At 34.9% G+C, this 9,425-nt stretch overlaps 1 long non-coding RNA gene across 1 annotated transcript; it reads right to left on the bottom strand.

Moving 5' to 3' along the window:
* Positions 1-1,191: 1,191 nt before the first annotated feature.
* Positions 1,192-5,444, bottom strand: LOC131424097 (uncharacterized). The gene is made up of 3 exons (XR_009226578.1): positions 3,128-5,444; positions 2,144-2,215; positions 1,192-1,390 (listed from the first exon to the last, which is right to left on the bottom strand). It is a non-coding gene; the product is annotated as an uncharacterized LOC131424097 (long non-coding RNA).
* Positions 5,445-9,425: the final 3,981 nt, after the last annotated feature.

Here is a 9,425-nt window from a genome sequence, read left to right as displayed (position 1 = left end):
TGATACATTGTGGTATAAAGGTGTATTAAGAATTGTAATGCAAAAAAAAAAAAATAAGAGAGCTCATGTATAATGGCATAATTTGGCATGAACATACTTTATATACAGAGTTATGAAAAATTGTGCCATGAATGGATAATTATGATTGTAATGCATTCTACTATTTTCATGTATGTAAGAAATAAAAAATAAAAAAAGAAGAATCATCTCCAACTTGACATCTACAAACACAACTTGACATCTACCTGGTTATGCTCTGTCAGCAACTCAAGTACAACTGGTGAAATTGCTGGTGCTATACCCTTTGAAAATAGTGAATAATTCTTGGTAAAGTTCAAAGCAAAACAAAATACAGTCTTCTCTTGGTTTATATAATTATTACATTCATAAACATTCAGTGTCTCTTACAAAATCTCAACTACTCTCTGTTTATATGTAAACAAAGTTAGGTAATAATCTTAATTATATACAGCCATAAGACTATCAGGACAAACAGAAGTCCCAGAGGGTGAAGGATAACTCTTAATTTCATGGGACTGTAGTGTCCACCCACAGTTCCAGGGCCAATCAACGAGATAACAAAAACACTCCTACCAATTTACAAACCATCCCCCAGGAGTAGTACCATTCATTGGAAACCACTACTGCAGGGCTTCAAGAGAGTCTTTAATATGATAAAGTAAGCTGGGAATTAAAAACAAGGACAGAACACTTTTTTTCTCCAAGTACTTTCTTGAAGGGCTATGGCTTCACTAATCACATTCAAGGAAATGTGGGTATTAATTATTTTTAAAAGCGTATTTAATAAACCAAGTGTGGTGGTACATGCCTGCCTTCGTAGCATCTTGAAAGGCAGAGACAGGAAGCTCCCAGTTTGAGGCCAGCCTGGGGCCTGAGCAATTTAGTGAGACCCAGTCTCAAAATAAAAAATATAAATAAATAAAAGGGGGCCAGGCTTGGTGGCATAAGCCTGTAATCCCAGAGATTTAAGGAGGCTGAGGCAGGAGGATTGTGAGTTCAAAGCCAGCCTCAGCAATTTAGCAAGGCCTTGAGCAAGTTAGGAAGACCCTATCTCTAAATAAAATATAAAAAGGGCTACAGGTGTGGTTCAGTGGTTAAGTGTCCCTGGGTTTAATTCCCAGTACTAAATAAATAAATACTTTTTAAAAAATTTTAAAAAGGGCTGGGAATGTAGCTTAGTAGTAGAGGACCCTGGGTTCTAACCTCAGTACTGGGGGTGAGGAGATATATATATACATTCAATAGTAAAATCTTACCAGTTACAGCTGCAAGTGAACAGCAGGTTCTAGACATATGTTTTCCAAGGAGGGAAAGCCTAATACTGGGCTGCGCCTCTCATTGCTCCAGTAACACAGGGAAGATGCCACTTCTAAGAAGATGAGAGAAAGAGAGCCAATAGAAACCTTTGGAGGATAATCAAATATCACAGTCAGAGCCTGAGCCTCATTAGTGCCATTCAGGATACATGGTTTTTTAAAAACCTCATATTTGGAGTTCAGGTGGTTGCTTTGAATTCAGTTTTATGGTCCTTGGACATATTAATTCATAAATAAATGTACCTTTTAAGAATCCTAAGTGTCTCTGTGGCCCTTTCCAAAAAGAAATGGGTTTTGTAGTTCAGTCCAGTAAATGAAATAGACATTATTGGCTATTTTTTTTTACTATCAATTCAATACATGAAATTAAAGCACTAAAATGTTCATTTCCATTATTTCCCCAAATCTATAGTTGTTATAAACATTGAAAGGCCTGTTTAAATTGGCAAGTCTACATTTTAGATTTTATTTCTCCCCAACCTGACTTTAAGTCATAACCCAGAGATCACTAGAAAAATACATAAAAGCCACACTATTCAGAGTTTAGTACAAGTGAAAATGTCCTGATCTCTACCTCAGATGAAAAAAATAATCACAAGTAATAATTACAGAGGAATCAGTAAGTACTATTCACTACAGAACCACAAAGGATATACATTTCACCCAACCTAAGGGGATTTCTTCAAGGCTAATTTACCATGGAGGGGCAAGTATTATCTCCTTAATTACATTGTCAATACATTTATACTTTAACAGATTTTAAGATAAATGTGAGAACAATGCTTCTGATTTTTATAAGTACTTACCAGGCATTGGTGCCATCTGGTGGCCATTTTAATTAAAATTATTAAAAGGATTTGGGGCTTTTCCTCTTCACCCTGGGGAAGGTAGAAAACCACATTTTAAAAAAAGTATTTTGCAACATGCTTTGTTATTATTACCATTTCTGGCATTTTGAGACTGAAGCATCAATTCACCCTTATTAGGTTCTTCTTATTCCACACCTTTTATCTGGATTTATGAATGTGTTAACAGTTACCACATTATTTGCAATAAAAAATAATAATAATTGACATTGGTATTGCAAAGAAAATTCAAGTGATATGGGCAATAGTAGATAATCAGTTTATCTATATTTTTTAAATACATCTCAATTCATTCAACAGTATTTAATGCCAAGAACTTTATTTGAAAAATTTGGTGGTTCTGCCTAACAAGGCTTAGAGAAGCACAAACCTTAGGAAAAAGAATTTATGGTTAAAACCATCACAATGAAATATTTCTGTTTAACAGAAGCTATTATATGCAGATTTATTAGATGGGATATTTTCAATGTCTTAATTCAATAAGGACTATTTATATAAGAAATTTCTTCAAATTAACAAGAAAGACAGGAAAATTCAAGAAAGATTAAATAATAAATATGTATCAGAAAGAAAATCCCAAATAACTAGCAAGTGATATGAAAGGATACTCAGCATGTAACCAAATAAACAAAGTATGTTTTATATATTGCTTTACACATACCAAGTTGGCAAAAATTAGGGGCGGGGGAGTTTTGGCATTAATGAAAAGAGTAAGAAAATAGAAATCCTCATGAACTGATGGTAGGAAAGGTATCTGGTAGTTCTTGGTTCAGTATACACATATCTTACAAATAGCAATCACATTCATCAGTATACTAATTATCTATTTCTATGTAACAGAGTACCCTAAAATTTAGTGTGTAAAAACAACAAATGTTAATTTTTGCAAAGTTTCTGTGGGTCAGTCATCCAGATGTGACTTACCTTACTATCTGTGCATCAGAAGACTGCAATCGAGGGTCAGCTGGGGCTGTAGTCATCTCAAGGGTCAGTGAACCTTTTCAAAGTCCTCAGAAGATCCATTTCCAAGCTTGCTTACTTGGCTGCTGGCAAGTCTTAGGGCCTTGCTGAATATCAGCTACAGATATCAGTTACTTGCCACATGGATCCCTTCATAGGGCAGTTCACAACAGGGCAGCTTGTTTCCTCTAGAGTAAGGGCTCTCAAAAAAGAGAATGAGAAATAGAAAGCAAGACAGAAGTCATAATGTTCCTGTAAACTAATTTTGTAAGTAACATATCACCACGTTTGCCACATTCAATTTGTTAGAGAAGAATCACTAGATCTAGCCTAAAATAAAAGAAAAATTAAACAAGAGCATGAATATTAGGAAATGGGAACCCTGAGAGCTGTTTCAGAGGCTGTCTACCATAGTGGGTATATACATTCCAAAGACTCTGGACAGATCCACAAAAAAACAGGGATTAGACTGTTTGTTGCAGCTTACATGCAAGACAGGTACACGCAACTTAGATACCAACAATAGGAAAATAGAGAAAATGTAGTTATATGCATATGGCAGAATACCAGGCAGCAAAATACACTGACCCAAATTTATAAACAGTATTATTGATCCATCTCAAACACTAATGTTAAGTGAAAAAAAAAAGTTTTAGTATAACAGCATTAAATATAACTTATTATATATCTTTTAAGAATTTCAGTGCAGATAAAATATGGGAGCAAGACACCCATGGCATGGGTAACGATGGAAGAAAGAAAGGGGCATAATTTGCATGAGCCAAAATGTGTGCTGTGAAATGAGTACAATTCTGTGATCTAAATACCTTAAAAACAAACCCCAAATGGCAAAGAATAAAAAATATATCCCCCCACTGCTGTACACCAGCCCAAGTTCTTCTTCCTAGAGATAGCTGCAGATTACAAAAAAATACAGATTCTGTGCATATGTACGAAGTCTTTGCACAGGTTATTTATCTGTGGCTTTTCAGTCTATCTACCCTGCTATATACTCTTCTGAACATCTGGAGCTGGAAGACATCAAACTACATTTTCAGGGTCTTTTGACAAGTAGCTTCCTATTAGGTACTGAAGGGATTGAGAAGGCTAAAAGAGAAAGGTTCCTAACTCCCAATGTGTGAATTGATACGGGAATGGAGGAGCTGGGACAGAGGCAGCACTCGTTGACTAAATGACACCCCCTCAGCAAGTCCAGGCCCGATTCTAACAGTGCTGTTGATATCACAGTAGTAAGTTGATTCAAGGGATATGCAGCTTCTGATATCTGAGTAGCACTGCTACATCTTATTTTATAATTGCTCCAGTCCTTCTGATCTTCCTTTTTGTATTTCTGGCCCCTTTTTGTCAGACCATCTGAAAAATAAAGCTGTGTTATTAATTTCACAATAATTGGACTTCACAATTTTAAACAATGGAATTTCTACTTTCCAAATGTGATTCAGTCACATAGAAAGGAAACACTTTCCAAAGGGAAACAGCTATCAAGTAGGAATTAGGATTTGAACCCAAGACTTCTGGTTCCTGAGTCTATGTACTTAGCAGTATTTTAAACTTCCTTTCACACATACGTGAGTAAAATTATTCTTCTACATTGTGCCATGTTGAAGAAATGTTACAATATGGGAAAGACAGCTAAATAATGTTTGTAGGCTTTTGCTTTTATTTATTTGTTTGTTTATTTAATTTATTTATTTATTGGTACTGAGGATTGAACCCTGGGGCACTTAAACATTAAGCCACATCCCCAGCTCCTTTTTTATATTTTATTTAGAGACAAACTCTCACTGAGTTACTTAGGACCTTGCTAAGTTGCTAAGGCTGGCTTTGAACTCGAGATCCTCCTGCCTCAGCTTCAGCCTCCTGAGCCACTGGGATTACACACAAGCACCACTACACCTGGCTTGGTCTTTCTCTTTTTAAGAAAATGTGTTTATTTATATCTTCATTTCTTAGGAAAAGAAAAATGTGAAAAATTGTTATAAAATCAAGTGACATGACCAGTCTCCTTTCTTTCTTGACAAATTCATTCATTTACTCAGGATAAAATTAAATAAGTTGTCCTATGTTCCACTACAGATGTGATGCTAAACTTTCATGGTTTAATTAGAGGGGAATGCCAAGTCAGGTGAAGATATTACCTGACCTATTGTCCATGTTTGACAGTCTCTCATCATAAAGCATTTTGAAATACTAAAAGAACTAATAAGACAAGCCATATCACCTACTTAAAATTTCTTTAAAAATATAAAAAAAAAAAACATTTCTCTTATTCTTGCTTAAACTGGAAATTCTCAAATCATAGAACCATGGGGAAAAGTATAGGCCATTGGTGATTAGAGTCGAAAATTAGAGGCTATTAGATGGCTTTTTTCCTCAAACTGCCAAGTCTGCACTTAACTCATATTATGAGTTTCAACTTATTCCCAAATATATAGTGACAAAGAATGTTATTGTGAATATTCACAGCTCTGAACACTCCTAATAAAAAAAAAATTAAAAAAAACTTTTTATTTTCCAACACCAGAGTCCCCTAGATTACCAAAACTGAAAAATTCTAGTCCTTTGCTGCCATCTCATAGCCTCATGGAAGATAAGGACTCTCTTTTCCCATACTTAATATCCTCCTCTTCCCTTTTGCTATCATTAACAATAACAACTTTTTAAATGCATCCTTTTATGGAATTCTTCTAAATAAATCCCATGGTTTATCCATTTATGTTTATCCATTCAACCAAAAACATTTGGTTACTTCCAGCTTTGGGTGATTATGAATAAAGTTGCTATAAACATTCATGGGTAAGTTATTTTGTGAACATAAGTTTTTAAATCAGTTTGGTAAATATCTAAAACATGATTTCTGGGTCTTATGGTAAAACTATGTCTAACTTTGGAAGAGATTGCCAAACTGTCTTCTAAGTGGCTAATGCCACTATGAATTTCCATTGCAACAGTTCCTGTTGCTGTATTCTTATCAGCATTTGGTTTTGTCAGGTTTTTTATTTTAATGAATCTGAAAGGTATGTGGTTGAATCTGATGTTGTTTTAATTTGCAGTTCTCTTAAGACAAACCATGAGCATCTTTTTCATATACTTATTTGCAATATATGCAATATATTTGCAATTTACTTACACATAACACACAGAGGTGAGATCATACTGAATGTATGAGACCTTATATCAAAATAAAATAAAAACATCAGGTGAATCCAGGAAAGAATTCAAAATGGCACGACTAATTGTATTATAAATGTATCAAACAACCTTGCTGAAGGGGACGGGGAAAGATGATGACCTAAAAAACTCTGGAAATGCATACAGTCTATGAGGCTAAAGGCAAAAAGAACCAGCACATAAACTTTACTTAATAAAGTTTTTTTTCCACAGGATATATGTTAACAATTCTGATACTATTATACTTGTACTGTGAAATTGAACAAGTAAGTAAAAGGATGACAGACAGGAACCAGGTTTTTTACTATTGAAGTGGGATTTTACAGATAAACACAGGGAGAAAGCTAGACTGACCCATCTGGTAATTACTTTGACTTGGAGACATCAGTATGGACTTAGATTTTTCATGTAGATACTAATGGTTACATATAGATGCATTTATAAATATACTTAAATACACAGGTTAGTGAAAAGGCATCATTTTGCTCTGTCAGTTGAGAGGAAATAAATGATACTCAGTAGCAGCAAGCATACCTAGTACCTAGATAATGGTCTCTAAAACCATTCTCCAGTAAGTGAAACCAGACCTTGTAAAAATGGATGATACTAGGGAAATAAATATACAAGATGAGTCTGCAGCAATTTGTAGCAACAGAATGTAAGGAAATGTTCAGCTCACACACACACACACACACACACACACACACACACATATGTACACACATACATTAACAACATTCTCCAGTTGGAGAATGTCATAAGAGCACAGAATAGAACTTATAAAGAGTTCACAATGGCCAAAACTAGAATGATTCAAATAGTATCAGATTATAACTCAAAATACAAAGTAAGTATCCATGAGTCCATACTGCTATAAATGATTGAATAAGTTAATCTTCCAAGAAGAATTTCAAATAAAGTTTATGAAGATTTCCCTAAGGTGGGATTAACATAACTCACTACCTCTTAGGTATATGGGCTACACACAGTGACTTCCTTCCAAAGTGTACAGTACAGAAAGTGGGAAACAAGAGCAACTCTTCAATGGAGAAGCCTGACAAACACTACCTCAGTCAACTGAAAGTCAACATCAACTATGAAAAATCTTGATTATATATGTTCCCTTGATTACACCATGAAAATGACACTCTGCCTTGGGCTTCTTCCTAATAACATGTAATCCCAGTGTTATCATGAGAAATTCATTAGGCATATTCCAACAGTGGGGAATAAAATATCTGACCAGTACTCCTCAAAATCACGAGGTTATCACAAGGAAAAACTGCCATCATCAAGAGAAACATAAGAAAATATGACAGTAGAATTCAATATGGTACCCTGGATAAGATTCTGGAAAAGAAAAAAAGTTCTAACCATTAAAGTGAGAACTATAGAACTCTAATTAAATTATGGACTTCAGTTAATAATAACTTATCAATATTGGCTGATAAATTACAACAAAAGTATTATACTGATGTTAATAGGGGAAACTGAATAAAGCATATGAGAACACTTAGACCGTCTTGATTTTCCTATAAACCTAAAACTGTTAAAAAATAAGGTCTATTGAAAAAGAAATATGTCAAATTAAACAGTGATTATCTCCTGTGGTGGCATTATGGATAATTTTTGTCTTTGTAGTCCTTGTACCACATACATTTTCTAGAACATAAGATTTTCTTCTCAATCTATTACTATAGCTATCATAATAAACTTCAAAAGACGATACTATTTGTTGAATAATTATATTTGATCACATACTGACTATGCTAAAATTTTTAGCAATACTGTGTAGTGAACACTATCCTTTTTTTAAATGAAGTATTTGTTTGTTAACTTGTAATATACACCACTTGCTTTTTCTGAGATGGGCCCAATGTAACCAGTGGCAAGGAAGGGATATCTGAAAATATCCTCTCTGAAAACTGAAATTCCCACTTCAATCTTAATCTTTAACAGCAAGGATTGTGATGGAAGCCTGCATTACCTGCAATTATTTTATCCCAAGCCATATTTGCTTTTAGTCTACAGGTAAACTGTTTTCTGTCAGCCTGACAAATAAATGTCTGCCTAACCCTGGGGGGACAGGGGATAGTATTGAGGAAACAAGTGTTCTTTAAGTTACATGGTTAGTAAGTGACAGGTAACAAGACTCCAAAACATATTTTTATGTCCTTATCAAACAGAATTACTTGTTTAGCACTTCATAAAATTATTAATACATACATCATTTTAAAGTACTTCACAATAGAGCTCTAATCTCTAGAGTATACAAAGAACTCAAAAAGTTAAACAACAAAAAAACAAATAACCCAATCAACAAATGGGCCAAGGACTTGAACAGAAACTTCTCAGAAGAGAATATACAATCAATCAACAAATACATGAAAAAATGCTCACCATCTCTAGCAATCAGAGAAATGCAAATTAAAACTACTCTCAGATAAATCTCCCTCCAATAAGAATGGCAGCCATTATAAAGTCAAACAACAATAAGTGCTGGCGAGGATTCAGGAGGAAAAAAGGTACACTCATACATTGCTGGTGGGACTGCAAATTGGTGCAGCCAATTTGGAAAGCAGTATGGAGATTCCTTGGAAAGCTGGGAATGGAACCACCATTTGACCCAGCTATTCCCCTTCTCGGACTATACCCAAAAGACCTAAAAAGAGCATACTACAGGGATACAGCCACACCAATGTTCACAATAGCTAGAATGTGGAACCAACCTAGATGCCCTTCAACAGATGAATGGATTAAAAAAAATGTGGCATTTATACACAATGGAATATTACTCACCACTAAAAAATAACAAGATCAGGGCATTTGCAGGGAAATGGATGGCATTAGAGCAGATTATGCTAAGTGAAGTTAGCCAATCCCTAAAAAAACAAATGCCGAATGTCTTCTCTGATATAAGGGGGGTGACTCAAAATGGGATAGGGAGGAAGAGCATGAGAAGAAGACTACCACTAAATAGGGAAGAGAGGTGGGAGGGAAAAAGAGGGAGAAGGGGAGTTGCACGGAAGATGGAAGGAGAACCTCATCATTATACAGAATACATTTATGA

This window comes from Marmota monax, unplaced genomic scaffold (genome assembly GCF_021218885.2).
Source record: "Marmota monax isolate L192 unplaced genomic scaffold, Marmota_monax_Labrador192_F-V1.1 WCK01_AAM20220418_F8-fsc01021, whole genome shotgun sequence".
Classification (NCBI taxonomy): domain Eukaryota; kingdom Metazoa; phylum Chordata; class Mammalia; order Rodentia; family Sciuridae; genus Marmota; species Marmota monax.
Note: the sequence above shows the minus strand (reverse complement) of the source record. Positions and strands in the feature narration are given on the sequence as shown.